The sequence below is a fragment of the Gorilla gorilla genome, chromosome 18 (genome assembly GCF_029281585.2).
Source record: "Gorilla gorilla gorilla isolate KB3781 chromosome 18, NHGRI_mGorGor1-v2.1_pri, whole genome shotgun sequence".
Classification (NCBI taxonomy): domain Eukaryota; kingdom Metazoa; phylum Chordata; class Mammalia; order Primates; family Hominidae; genus Gorilla; species Gorilla gorilla.
In genome coordinates, this window is record NC_073242.2 from 126,707,549 (window position 1) to 126,722,369 (window position 14,821).

Genomic DNA, 14,821 nt, shown 5'->3' on the forward strand with positions numbered 1-14,821 from the left:
TCCATGTATATGCAGATAGCTCTCTAGATATTTCCATTTTCATGCAGATAGCGGTTTAGATATTTCCATGTTCAAACAGATAGCGGTGTAGATATTTCCAAGTTCATACAGATAGCGGTGTAGATATTTCCATGTTTATACAGACAGCGGTGATGATGTATGCATGTTTACACAGATAGCGGTGTAGATATTTCCATGTTCATACAGATCGCGGTGTAGATATTTCCATGTTCATCTAGATGGCTGAGTAGACATATCCATGTTCATACAGATGGCGGTGAAGGTATTTCCATGTTCATACAGATAGCGGTGTAGATATTTCCATGTTCAAACCGATAGCGGTGTCGATATTTCCATGTTCATACAGATAGAGGTGTAGATATTTCCATGTTCAAACAGATAGCGGTGTAGATATTTCCATGTTCATACAGATAGCGGTGTAGATATTTTCATGTTCATACAGATAGCGGTGCTGATATTTCCATGTTTATACAGGCATCGGTGAAGATATTTCCATGTTTATACAGATAACGGTTTAGATATTTCCTTCTTAATACAGATGGCGGTGTAGATATTTATGTGTTCATACAGATGGCGGTGCAGATACTTCCATGTTCATACAGATGGCTGTGTAGATATTTCCATGTTTATAGATATAGCGGTGTAGTTATTTCCATGTGTAAAGAGATAGCTGTGTAGATGTTTCCATGTATATGCAGATAGCTTTGTAGATATTTCCACTTTCATGCAGATAGCGGTGTAGATATTTACATGTTCAAACAGATAGCGGTGTAGATATTTCCATGTTCATCCAGATGGCTGTGTAGATATATCCATGTTCATAGAGATAGAGGTGTAGATATTTCCATGTTCACACAGGTAGTGGTGTAGATATTTCCATGTTCATACAGATAGCGGTGTAGCTATTTCCATGTTCATACAGATAGCGGTGTAGATATTTCCATGTTCATAGAGATAGCGGTGTAGGTATTTCCATGTTCATACAGATAGCGGTGCTGATATTTAAATGTTTATACAGGTAGCGGTGTAGATATTTCCATGTTTATACAGGTAGCCGTGTAGATATTTCCATGTTTATACAGATAGCGGTGTAGATATTTCCAAGTTTATACAGATAGCGGTGTAGATATCTCCATCTTAAAATAGATGGCGGTGTAGATATTTATATGTTCATACAGATGGCGGTGCAGATATTTCCATGCTCATACAGATGGTGGAGTAGATATTTCCATGTTTATAGAGATAGCGCTGTAGTTATTTCCATGTGTAAAGATATAGCTTTGTAGATATTTCCATGTATATACAGATCGCTGTGTAGATATTTCCATTTTCATGCAGATAGCGGTGTAGATATTTCCATGTTCAAACAGATAGCGGTGTAGATATTTCCATGTTCATGCAGATAGCAGTGTAGATATTTCCATGTTTATACAGATAGCGGTGAAGATGTATGCATGTTTACATAGATAGCGGTGTAGATATTTCCATGTTCATACAGATAGTGGTGTAGATATTCCCATGTTCATCCAGATGGCTGTGTAGATATATCCATGTTCATACAGATGGTGGTGAAGATATTTCCATGTTCATACAGATAGCGGTGTAGTTATTTCCATTTGTAAAGAGATAGCTGTGCAGATATTTCCATGTATATGCAGATAGCTGTGTAGATATTTCCATTTTCATGCAGATAGCGGTTTAGATATTTCCATGTTCAAACAGATAGCGGTGTAGATATTTCCATGTTCATAGAGATACCGGTGTAGATATTTCCATGTTCATACAGATAGAGGGGATATTTCCATGTTCTTACATATAGCGGTGCTGATATTTCCATGTTTATACAGGTAGCGGTGTAGATATTTCCATGTTTATACAGATAGCGGTGTAGTTATTTCCATGTTTATACAGATAGCGGTGTAGATATTTCCCTGTATTTGCAGATAGCTGTGTAGAGATTTCCATTTTCATGCTGATAGCGGTTTAGATATTTAAATGTTCAAACAGATAGCGGTGTAGATATTTCCATGCTTATACAGATTGCGAAGATGTATGCATATTTACACAGATAGCGGTGTAGATATTTCCATGTTCATGCAGATAGCGGTGTAGATATTTCCATGTTCATCCAGATGGCTGTGTAGATATATTCATGTTCATACAGATGGCGTTGTAGATATTTCCATGTTCATACAGATAGTGGTGTAGAGATTTCCATGTTCATACAGATAGCGTTGTAGCTATTTCCATGTTCATACAGATAGCGGTGAAGATATTTCCATGTTCATAGAGATAGCGGTGTAGATATTTCCATGTTCATACAGATGGCTTTGTAGTTATATCCATGTTCATACAGATGGCGTTGAAGTTATTTCCATGTTCATACAGATAGAGGGGCTGATATTTCCATGTTCATACAGATAGCGGTGCTGATATTTCCATGTTTATACAGGTAGCGGTGTAGATATTTCCATGTTTATACAGGTAGCGGTGTAGATATTTCCATGTTCATACAGATAGCGGTGTAGATATTTCCATGTTTATACATATAGCGGTGTAGATATTTCCAAGTTTATACAGATAGCGGTGTAGATATCTCCATTTTAATACAGATGGCGGTGTACATATTTATATGCTCATACAGATGGCGGTGCAGATATTTCCATGTTCATACAGAGGGTGGAGTAGATATTTCCATGTTTATAGAGATAGCGCTGTAGTTATTTCCATGTGAAAAGATATAGCTTTGTAGCTATTTCCATGTATATGCAGATCGCTGTGTAGATATTTCCATTTTCATGCAGATAGCGGTGTAGATATTTCCATGTTCAAACAGATAGCGGTGTAGATATTTCCATGTTCATGCAGATAGCAGTGCAGATATTTCCATGTTTATACAGATAGCGGTGAAGATGAATGCATGTTTACACAGATAGCGGTGTAGATATTTCCATGTTCATACAGATAGCGGTGTAGATATTCCCATGTTCATCCAGATGGCTGTGTAGATATATCCATGTTCATACAGATGGCGGTGAAGATATTTCCATGTTCATACAGATAGCGTTGTAGCAATTTCCATGTTCAAACAGATAGCGGTGTAGATATTTCCATGTTCATAGAGATAGCGGTGTAGATATTTCCATGTTCATACAGATAGTGGTGCTGATATTTCCATGTTTATACAGGTAGCGGTGTAGATATTTCCACGCTTATACAGATAGCGGTGTAGATATTTCCAAGTTTATACAGATAGCGGTGAAGATATCTCCATCTTAATACAGATGGCGGTGTAGATATTTATATGTTCATATAGATTTCGGTGCAGATATTTCCATGTTCCTACAGATGGCGGTGTAGATATTTCCATGTTTATAGAGATAGCGGTGTAGTTATTTCCATGTGTAAAGAGATAGCTTTGTAGATATTTCCATGTATATGCAGATAGCTGTGTAGATATTTCTATTTTTATGCAGATAGCGGTTTAGATATTTCCATGTTCAAACAGATAGCGGTGTAGATATTTCCATGTTCATACAGATAGCGGTGTAGATATTTCCATGTTTATACAGATAGCGGTGAAGATGTATGCATGTTTACACAGATAGCGGTGTAGATATTTCCATGTTCATACAGATCGCGGTGTAGATATTTCCATGTTCATCTAGATGGCTGTGTAGACATATCCATGTTCATACAGATGGCGGTGAATATATTTCCATGTTCATAGAGATAGCGGTGTAGATATTTCCATGTTCAAACAGATAGCGGTGTAGATATTTCCTTGTTCATATAGATAGCGGTGTAGATATTTCCATGTTCATACAGATAGCGGTGTAGATATTTCCATGTTTACACAGATAGCGGTGTAGATATTTCCATGTTTATACAGATAGCAGTGTAGATATCTCCATCTTAATACAGATGACGGTGTAGACATTTATATGTTCATACAGATGGAGGGGCAGATATTTCCAGGTTCATACAGATGGCGGTGTAGATGTTTCCATGTTCATACAGATAGCGGTGTAGTTATTTCCATGTGTAAAGAGATAGCTGTGTAGATACTTAAATGTATATGCAGATAGCAGTGTAGATATTTCCATTTTCATGCAGATAGCGGTGTAGATATTTCCATGTTTATACAGATAGCGCTGTAGATATTTCCATGTTTATTCAGATAGCAGTGTAGATATCTCCATCTTAATACAGATTGCGGTGTAGATATTTATATGTTCATACAGATTGCGGTGCAGATATTTCCATGTTCATACAGATGGCGGTGTAGATATTTCCATGTTCATACAGATAGCGGTGTAGATATTTCCATGTTTATACAGATAGCGGTGAAGATGTATGCATGTTTACACAGATAGCGGTGTGGAAATTTCCATGTTCATCCAGAGGGCTTTGTAGATATATCCATGTTCATACAGATAGCGGTGTAGATATTTCCATGTTCATACAGATAGCGGTGTAGATATTTCCATGTTCATACAGATAGCGGTGTAGATATTTCCATGTTCATACAGATAGCGGTGTAGATATTTCCATGTTCGTACAGATAGCGGTGTAGATATTTCCATGTTCGTACAGATAGCGGTGTAGATATTTCCATGTTCGTACAGATAGTGGTGCTGATATTTCCATGTTCATACAGGTAGCCGTGTAGATATTTCCATGTTTATACAGGTAGCCGTGTAGATATTTCCATGTTTATACAGATAGCAGTGTATATATTTCCAGGTTTATACAGATAGCGGTGAAGATGTATGCATGTTTACACAGATAGCGGTGCAGATATTTCGATGTTCATACAGATAGCGGTGTAGATATTTCCATGTTCATCCAGATGGCTGTGTATATATATCCATGTTCATACAGATGGCGGTGAAGATATTTCCATGTTCATACAGATAGCGGTGTAGTTATTTCCAGGTGTAAAGAGATTGCTGTGTAGATATTTCAAAGAATATGCAGATAGCTGTGTAGATATTTCCATTTTCATGCAGATAGCGGTTTAGATATTTCCATGTTCAAACAGATAGCAGTGTAGATATTTCCATGTTCATACAGATAGCGGTGTAGATATTTCCATGCTTATACAGATTGCAGTGAAGATGTATACATGTTTACACAGATAGCGGAGTTGATATTTCCATGTTCATGTAGATAGCGGTGTAGATATTTCCATGTTCATCCAGATGGGTGTGTAGATATATCCATGTTCATACAGATAGCGGTGTAGATATTTCCATGTTCATACAGATAGTGGTGTAGATATTTCCATGCTCATACAGATAGCGGTGTAGCTAATTCCATGTTCATACAGATAGCGGTGTAGATATTTCCAGGTTCATAGAGATAGCGGTGTAGATATTTCCATGTTCATACAGATAGCGGTGCTGATATTTCCAAGTTTATACAGATAGCGGTGAAGATATCTCCATCTTAATACAGATGGCGGTGTAGATATTTATATGTTCATACAGATGGCGGTGCAGTTATTTCCATGTTCATACAGATGGCGGTGTAGATATTTCCATGTTTATAGAGATAGCGGTGTAGTTATTTCCAAGTGTATAGAGATAGCTTTGTAGATATTTCCTTGTATATGCAGATAGCTGTTTAGATATTTCTGTTTTCATGCAGATAGCGGTTTAGATATTTCCATGTTCAAACAGATAGCGGTGTAGATATTTCCATGTTCATACAGACAGCGGTGTAGATATTTCCATGTTAATACAGATAGCGATGAAGATGTTTGCATGTTTACACAGATAGCGGTGTAGATATTTCCATATTCATACAGATCGTGGTGTAGATATTTCCATGTTAATCCAGATGGCTCTGTAGACATATCCATGTTCATACAGATGGCGGTGAAGATATTTCCATGTTCATACAGATAGCGGTGTACATATTTCCATGTTCATACAGATAGCGGTGTAGTTATTTCCATGTTCATACAGATGGCTTTGTATGTATATCCATGTTCATACAGATGACGGTGAAGATATTTCCATGTTCATAGAGATAGTGGTGTAGGTATTTCCATGTTCATACAGATAGCAGTGTAGATATTTCCATGTTCATACCGATAGCAGTGCTGATATTTCCATGTTTATACAGGGAGCGGTGTAGATATATCCATGTTTATACAGATAGCGGTGTAGCTATTTCCATGTTCATACAGATAGCGGTGTAGATATTTCCATGTTCATCCAGATGTCTGTGTAGATATATCCATGTTCATACAGATAGAGGGGCTGATAATTCCATGTTTATACAGATAGCGGTGTAGATATCTCCATCTTAATACAGATGGCGGAGTAGATATTTATATCTTCATACAGATGGCGGTGCAGATATTTACATGTTCATACAGGTGGTGGTGTAGATATTTGCATGTTTATAGAGATACCGCTGTAGTTATTTCCATGTGTAAAGATATAGCTTTGTAGATATTTCCATGTATATGCAGATCGCTGTGTAGATATTTCCATTTTCATCCAGATAGCGGTGTAGATATTTCCATGTTCAAACAGATAGCGGTGAAGATATTTCCATGTTCATGCAGATAGCAGTGCAGATATTTCCATGTTTATACAGATAGCGGTGAAGATGTATGCATGTTTACACAGATAGCGGTGTATATATTTCCATGTTCATACAGATAGCGGTGTAGATATTCCCATGTTCATCCAGATGGCTGTGTAGATATATCCATGTTCATACAGATGGCGGTGAAGATATTTCCATGTTCATACAGATAGCGGTGTAGTTATTTCCATTTTTAAAGAGATAGCTGTGTAGATATTTCCATGTATATGCAGATAGCTGTGTAGATATTTCCATTTTCATGCAGATAGCGGTTTAGATATTTCCATGTTCATACAGATAGCGTTGTAGCTATTTCCATGTTCAAACAGATAGCGGTGAAGATATTTCCATGTTCACAGAGATAGCGGTGTAGATATTTCCATGTTCATACAGATGGCTTTGTAGATATATGCATGTTCATACAGATGGCGTTGAAGATATTTCCATGTTCATACAGATAGAGGGGCTGATAATTCCATGTTCATACAGATAGCGGTGCTGATATTTCCATGTTTATACAGGTAGCGGTGTAGATATTTCCATGTTTATACAGGTAGCGGTGTAGATATTTCCATGTTTATACAGATAGCGGTGTAGATATTTCCATGTTTATACATATAGCAGTGTAGATATTTCCAAGTTTATACAGATAGCGGTGTAGATATCTCCATCTTAATTCAGATGGCTTTGTACATATTTATATGCTCATACAGATGGCGGTGCAGATATTTCCATGTTCATACAGAGGGTTGAGTAGATATTTCCATGTTTATAGAGATACCACTGTAGTTATTTCCATGTGTAAAGATATAGCTTTGTAGATATTTCCATGTATATGCAGATCGCTGTGTAGATATTTCCATTTTCATCCAGATAGCGGTGTAGATATTTCCATGTTCAAACAGATAGCGGTGAAGATATTTCCATGTTCATGCAGATAGCAGTGCAGATATTTCCATGTTTATACAGATAGCGGTGAAGATGTATGCATGTTTACACAGATAGCGGTGTATATATTTCCATCTTCATACAGATAGCGGTGTAGATATTCCCATGTTCATCCAGATGGCTGTGTAGATATATCCATGTTCATACAGATGGCGGTGAAGATATTTCCATGTTCATACAGATAGCGGTGTAGTTATTTCCATTTTTAAAGAGATAGCTGTGTAGATATTTCCATGTATATGCAGATAGCTGTGTAGATATTTCCATTTTCATGCAGATAGCGGTTTAGATATTTCCATGTTCAAACAGATAGCGGTGTAGATATTTCCATGTTCATAGAGATACCGGTGTAGATATTTCCATGTTCATACAGATAGAGGGGTTATTTCCATGTTCTTACAGATAGCGGTGCTGATATTTCCATGTTTATACAGGTAGCGGTGTAGATATTTCCATGTTTATACAGATAGCAGTGTAGATATTTCCATGTTAATTCAGACAGCGGTGTAGATATTTCCATGTTCATACAGATAGCGGTGTAGTTATTTCCATGTGCAAAGAGATAGCTGTGTAGATATTTACATGTATATGCAGATAGCTGTGTAGATATTTCCATTTTCATGCAGATAGCGGTTTAGATATTTCCATGTTCAAACAGCTAGCGGTGTAGATATTTCCATGTTCATACAGATAGCGGTGTAGATATTTCCATGTTTATACAGATAGCGGTGAAGATGTATGCATGTTTACACAGATAGCGGTGTAGATATTTCCATGTTCATACAGATAGCGGTGTAGATATTTCCATGTTCATCCAGATGGCTGTGTAGATATATCCATGTTCATACAGATAGCGGTGTAGATATTTCCATGTTCGTACGGATAGCGGTGCTATTTCCATGTTTATACAGGTAGCGGTGTGGATATTTCCATCTTTATACAGATAGCGGTGTAGATATTTCCAGGTTTATACAGAGAGCGGTGTAGATATCTCCATCTTAATACGGATGGCGGTGTAGATATTTATATGTTCATACAGATGGCGGTGCAGATACTTCCATGTTCATACAGATGGCGGTGTAGCTATTTCCATGTTCATACAGATAGCGGTGTAGCTATTTCCATGTTCATGCAGATAGCGGTGTAGATATTTCCATGTTCATCCATATGGCTGTGTAGATATATCCATGTTCATACAGATGGCGGTGAAGATATTTCCATGTTCATACAGATAGCGGTGTAGATATTTCCATGTTCATACAGATAGTGGTGTAGATATTTCCATGTTCATACAGATAGCGGTGTAGCTATTTCCATGTTCATACAGATAGCGGTGTAGCTATTTCCATGTTCATACAGATAGCGGTGTAGATATTTCCATGTTCATCCAGATGGCTGTGTAGTTATATCCATGTTTATACAGATGGCGGTGAAGATATTTCCATGCTCATACAGATAGCGGTGTAGATATTTCCATGTTCATACAGATAGTTGTGTAGATATTTCCGTGTTCATACAGATAGGGGGGCTGATATTTCCATGTTCATACAGATAACAGTGCTGATATTTCCATGTTTATACAGGTAGCGGTGTAGATATATCCATGTTTATACAGATAGCAGTGTGGATATTTCCATGTTTATACAGATAGCGGTGTAGATATTTCCATGGTTATAGACATAGCGGTGTAGATATTTCCATGTTTATACAGGTAGTGGTGTAGATATTTCCATGTTTATAGAGATAGCGGTGTAGATATTTCCATGATTATACAGATAGCGGTGTAGATATTTCCATGTTCATACAGATAGCAGTATAGATATCTCCGTCTTAATACAGATGGCGGTGTAGATATATATATGTTCATACAGATGGCGGTGCAGATATTTCCATGTTCATACAGATGGCGGTGTAGATATTTCCATGTTCATACAGATAGCGGTGTAGTTATTTCCATGTGTAAAGAGATAGCTGTGTAGGTGTTTAAATGTATATGCAGATAGCAGTGTAGATATTTCCATTTTCATGCAGATAGCGGTGGAGATATTTCCATGTTCAGATAGCGGTGTAGATATTTCCATGTTCATACAGATAGCGGTGTAGATATTTCCATGCTTATACAGATAGCTGTGTAGATATTTCCATGTTCATACAGATAGAGGGGTTATTTCCATGTTCTTACAGATAGCGGTGCTGATATTTCCATGTTTATACAGGTAGCGGTGTAGATATTTCCATGTTTATACAGATAGCAGTGTAGATATTTCCATGTTTATACAGATAGCGGTGAAGATATTTCCATGTTTTTACAGATAGCGGTGTAGATATCTCCATCTTAATACAGATGGCGGAGTAGATATTTATATGTTCATACAGATGGCTGTGCAAATATTTCCATGTTCATACAGATGGCAGTGTAGATATTTCCATGTTCATACAGATAGCGGTGTAGTTATTTCCATGTGTAAAGAGATAGCTGTGTAGATATTTCCATGTATTTGCAGATAGCTGTGTAGAGATTTCCATTTTCATGCTGATAGCGGTTTAGATATTTAAATGTTCAAACAGATAGCGGTGTAGATATTTCCATGTTCATACAGATAGCGGTGTAGATATCTCCATGCTTATACAGATTGCGAAGATGTATGCATATTTACACAGATAGCGGTGTAGATATTTCCATGTTCATGCAGATAGCGGTGTAGATATTTCCATGTTCATCCAGATGGTTGTGTAGTTATATCCATGTTCATACAGATGGCGGTGTAGATATTTCCATGTTCATACAGATAGTGGTGTAGATATTTCCATGTTCTTACAGATAGCGTTGTAGCTATTTCCATGTTCATACAGATAGCGGTGTAGATATTTCCATGTTCATAGAGATAGCGGTGTAGATATTTCCATGTTCATACAGATAGCGGTGCTGATATTTCCAGGTTTATACGGGTAGCGGTGTAGATATTTCCATGTTCATGCAGATAGCAGTGTAGATATTTCCATGTTCATCCAGATGGCTGTGTAGATATATCCATGTTCATACAGATGGCGGTGAAGATATTTCCATGTTCATACAGATAGAGGGGCTGATATTTCCATGTTCATACAGATAGCGGTGCTGATATTTCCATGTTTATACAGGTAGCGGTGTAGATATTTCCATGTTTATACAGGTAGCCGTGTAGATATTTCCATGTTTATACAGATAGCGGTGTAGATATTTCCAAGTTTATACAGATAGCGGTGTAGATATCTCCATCTTAATATAGATGGCGGTGTAGATATTTATATGTTCATACAGATGGCGGTGCAGATATTTCCATGCTCATACAGATGGTGGAGTAGATATTTCCATGTTTATAGAGATAGCGCTGTAGTTATTTCCATGTGTAAAGATATAGCTTTGTAGATATTTCCATGTATATGCAGTTCGCTGTGTAGATATTTCCATTTTCATGCAGATAGCGGTGTAGATATTTCCATGTTCATAGAGATAGCGGTGTAGATATTTCCATGTTCATACAGATAGCGGTGCTGATATTTCCAAGTTTATACAGATAGCGGTGAAGATATCTCCATCTTAATACAGATGGCGGTGTGGATATTTATATGTTCATACAGATGGCGGTGCAGTTATTTCCATGTTCATACAGATGGCGGTGTAGATATTTCCATGTTTATGGAGATAGCGGTGTAGTTATTTCCAAGTGTATAGAGATAGCTTTGTAGATATTTCCTTGTATATGCAGATAGCTGTTTAGATATTTCTGTTTTCATGCAGATAGTGGTTTAGATATTTCCATGTTCAAACAGATAGCGGTGTAGATATTTCCAGGTTCATACAGATAGCGGTGTAGATATTTCCATGTTAATACAGATAGCGATGAAGATGTTTGCATGTTTACACAGATAGCGGTGTAGATATTTCCATGTTCATACAGATCGCGGTGTAGATATTTCCATGTTAATCCAGATGGCTGTGTAGACATATCCATGTTCATACAGATGGCGGTGAAGATATTTCCAGGTTCATACAGATAGCGGTGTAGATATTTCCATGTTCATACAGATAGCGGTGTAGATATTTCCATGTTCATACAGATGGCTTTGTATGTATATCCATGTTCATACAGATGACGGTGAAGATATTTCCATGTTCATAGAGATTGTGGTGTAGGTATTTCCATGTTCATACAGATAGCAGTGTAGATATTTCCATGTTCATACCGATAGCGGTGCTGATATTTCCATGTTTATACAGGGAGCGGTGTAGATATATCCATGTTTATACAGATAGCGGTGTAGCTATTTCCATGTTCATACAGATAGCGGTGTAGATATTTCCATGTTCATCCAGATATCTGTGTAGATATATCCAGGTTCATACAGATAGAGGGGCTGATAATTCCATGTTCATACAGATAGCGGTGTAGATATCTCCATCTTAATACAGATGGCGGAGTAGATATTTATATGTTCATACAGATGGGTGTGCAGATATTTCCATGTTCATACAGATGGCGGTGTAGATATTTCCATGTTCATACAGATAGCGGTGTAGTTATTTCCATGTGTAAAGAGATAGCTGTGTAGAAATTTCCATGTATTTGCAGATAGATGTGTAGAGATTTCCATTTTCATGCTGATAGCGGTTTAGATATTTAAATGTTCAAACAGATAGCGGTGTAGATATTTCCATGTTCATACAGATAGCGGTGTAGATATTTCCATGCTTATACAGATTGCGAAGATGTATGCATATTTACACAGATAGCGGTGTAGATATTTCCATGTTAATTCAGATAGCGGTGTAGATATTTCCATGTTTTTACAGATAGCGGTGTAGATATCTCCATCTTAATACAGATGGCAGTGTAGATATTTATATGTTCATACAGATGGCCGTGCAGATATTTCCATGTTCATACATATGGCGGTGTAGATATTTCCATGTTCATACAGATAGCGGTGTAGTTATTTCCATGTGCAAAGAGATAGCTGTGTAGATATTTACATGTATATGCAGATAGCGGTGTAGATATTTCCATTTTCATGCAGATAGCGGTTTAGATATTTCCATGTTCAAACAGATAGCGGTGTAGATATTTCCATGTTCATACAGATAGCGGTGTAGATATTTCCATGTTTATACAGATAGCGGTGAAGATGTATGAATGTTTACACAGATAGCGGTGTAGATATTTCCATGTTCATACAGATAGCGGTGTAGATATTTCCATGTTTATCCAGATGGCTGTGTAGATATTTCCATGTTCATTCAGATAGCGGTGTAGATATATCCATGTTCGTACAGATGGCGGTGTTATTTCCATGTTTATACAGGTAGCGGTGTGGATATTTCCATGTTTATACAGATAGCGTTGTAGCTATTTCCATGTTCAAACAGATAGAGGTGAAGATATTTCCATGTTCATAGAGATAGCGGTGTAGATATTTCCATGTTCATACAGATGGCTTTGTAGATATATCCATGTTCATACAGATGGCGTTGAAGATATTTCCATGTTCATACAGGTAGAGGGGCTGATATTTCCATGTTCATACAGATAGCGGTGCTGATATTTCCATGTTTATACAGGTAGCGGTGTAGATATTTCCATGTTTATACAGGTAGCGGTGTAGATATTTCCATGTTTATACAGATAGCGGAGTAGATATTTCCATGTTTATACATATAGCAGTGTAGATATTTCCAAGTTTATACAGATAGCGGTGTAGATATCTCCATCTTAATACAGATGGCTTTGTACATATTTATATGCTCATACAGATGGCGGTGCAGATATTTCCATGTTCATACAGAGGGTGGAGTAGATATTTCCATGTTTATAGAGATACCGCTGTAGTTATTTCCATGTGTAAAGATATAGCTTTGTAGATATTTCCATGTATATGCAGATCGCTGTGTAGATATTTCCATTTTCATGCAGATAGCGGTGTAGATATTTCCATGTTCAAACAGATAGCGGTGTAGATATTTCCATGTTCATGCAGATAGCAGTGCAGATATTTCCATGTTTATACAGATAGCGGTGAAGATGTATGCATGTTTACACAGATAGCGGTGTATATATTTCCATGTTCATACAGATAGCGGTGTAGATATTCCCATGTTCATCCAGATGGCTGTGTAGATATATCCATGTTCATACAGATGGCCGTGAAGATATTTCCATGTTCATACAGATAGCGGTGCAGTTATTTCCATTTTTAAAGAGATAGCTGTGTAGATATTTCCATGTATATGCAGATATCTGTGTAGATATTTCCATTTTCATGCAGATAGCGGTTTAGATATTTCCATGTTCAAACAGATAGCGGTGTAGATATTTCCATGTTCATAGAGATACCGGTGTAGATATTTCCATGTTCATACAGATAGAGGGGTTATTTCCATGTTCTTACAGATAGCGGTGCTGATATTTCCATGTTTATACAGGTAGCGGTGTAGATATTTCCATGTTTATACAGATAGCAGTGTAGATATTTCCATGTTAATTCAGATAGCGGTGTAGATATTTCCATGTTTTTACAGATAGCGGTGTAGATATCTCCATCTTAATACAGATGGCAGTGTAGATATTTATATGTTCATACAGATGGCCGTGCAGATATTTCCATGTTCATACATATGGCGGTGTAGATATTTCCATGTTCATACAGATAGCGGTGTAGTTATTTCCATGTGCAAAGAGATAGCTGTGTAGATATTTACATGTATATGCAGATAGCGGTGTAGATATTTCCATTTTCATGCAGATAGCGGTTTAGATATTTCCATGTTCAAACAGATAGCGGTGTAGATATTTCCATGTTCATACAGATAGCGGTGTAGATATTTCCATGTTTATACAGATAGCGGTGAAGATGTATGAATGTTTACACAGATAGCGGTGTAGATATTTCCATGTTCATACAGATAGCGGTGTAGATATTTCCATGTTAATCCAGATGGCTGTGTAGATATTTCCATGTTCATACAGATGGCGGTGTAGATATTTCCATGTTCATACAGATAGTGGTGTACATATTTCCATGTTCATACAGATAGAGTTGTAGCTATTTCCATGTTCATACAGATAGCGGTGAAGATATTTCCATGTTCATAGAGATAGCGGTGTAGATATTTCCATGTTCATACAGATGGCTTTGTAGATATATCCATGTTCATACAGATGGCGTTGAAGATATTTCCATGTTCATACAGATAGAGGGGCTGATATTTCCA